We start from the raw sequence: 1,633 nt of genomic DNA, 5'->3' as shown, positions 1-1,633 counted from the left end.
CGCGAAGTATATGTGTAGCCGTTGCACAATTCCGGAGTTTGGTGAGGGATTAAGCGATGTGGTCCCTCTACCGGCCCACTAACAGAACCCTTAGTTACACTGAGAAGTGACTGTGCTAATTATGCCTCAGCGGGACTAGCCAATATTGTAATAAATTGTTGACTATATAATTATATTATATATATATAATTATATATATATATGTTGTGTGTTGTGTGTGTGGTGTGTGTGGTGTGTGTGTGTGTGTGGTGGTGTTGTGTGTGGTGTGCAGCGCGCGTGTGCGTGCGTGTACGTGTGTGTGTGTTGTGTGTGTGTGTGTGTGTGTGCATATAGATTTTTTGAGTGGGGGTTATTCGAGTTCTCGGTTTTTATCAGAGGGATATATTGGCGATTAATGCGATAGTATCAATTTTAGGCAAATATGCCAAGCTGTCAGTGGGCGTCCTTTTTTACGGTAGTTTCATGTTTTGAATCCGCCGTGGTTACAGCATGATCCTTAATTGTGCAGTTTTTCATGTTGTGATGCTCTTGGAGTGAGTACGTGTAGGTCCCAAGTTCCTTTCCACGGGGCGTCCTTTCGTTAGTGCTTATCTTACTCTCTCTATCTATCTATCTATCTATCTATCTATCTATTTATCTATCTGTCTGTCTGTCTCTCTCTCTCTCTCGCTCTCGCTCTCTTCTCTCTCTCTCTCTCTCTCTCTCTTCTCGTCGATCGATCTCTCTCTCTCTCTCTCTCTCTCATCTCTCTCTCTCTTTCTCTCTCATTTCTAAGCTCTCTCTCTCCCCCTAATATACCCAGAAAGTCAGCTCACAATGTCCTATGTCCCATCATACATGATAGCAATCACGTACACAACAGTTTCCGGTAAAATGGTTTTGCTATATTTAAGAACGAGTCTCTGGGTAGCTCGGTTATATATGGTGCTGAACTTTCTCCCCTAAGACCACAGAATGCCTGAACTGCAGTGAAGTGGGGGTCACCCTAACTAGACGACGATTTTGTGATCAAAGTGGTGGATTTTAACCATTGTACATACGATACTTTACTTATATCAAACAAACTAGTTTAAAGGTACTTCATCGCTGCGATCGTGCGTTGTTCAATCTGTCCCGCATGTGACATTACCTTTATGAAATAAAAAAACCTTTTAAAACGCCCATGCCCCCGTCCCTTGTGTGCCCCCCTACAACAGACCACGAACCACACACACACACACACACACACACACACACACACACACACACACACACACACACACAGATATATAACTATATATTATATATTATTATATAAATATATATTATATTTGATAAATATATATATGTAGTATATTATATATACATTATCACGGTCTATAATATTATTATATTATATAAACTTTTTTTTTTAGCGGTAAGGTCGTTTTGAGCCGCTGTTGTCACAGCAGGAGACTTAATTGTAGTTTTCATGCTTTTGAGTGCTCTTGGGAGTGAATACGTGGTAGGTTCCCATTTCCTTTCCACGGAGAGTACTGCCGGTGTTTACCTTTAGTTAATCATCTCTCTATTTTATCCGTATGCTTGGGATACCACACTGACTTGCTGCTTGGCACCCCATTGGCTAGGTAGGCAATCGATGTGAGGGTTCCTT

This window comes from Penaeus monodon, unplaced genomic scaffold (assembly GCF_015228065.2).
Source record: "Penaeus monodon isolate SGIC_2016 unplaced genomic scaffold, NSTDA_Pmon_1 PmonScaffold_5583, whole genome shotgun sequence".
Lineage (NCBI taxonomy): Eukaryota > Metazoa > Arthropoda > Malacostraca > Decapoda > Penaeidae > Penaeus > Penaeus monodon.
Note: the sequence above shows the minus strand (reverse complement) of the source record.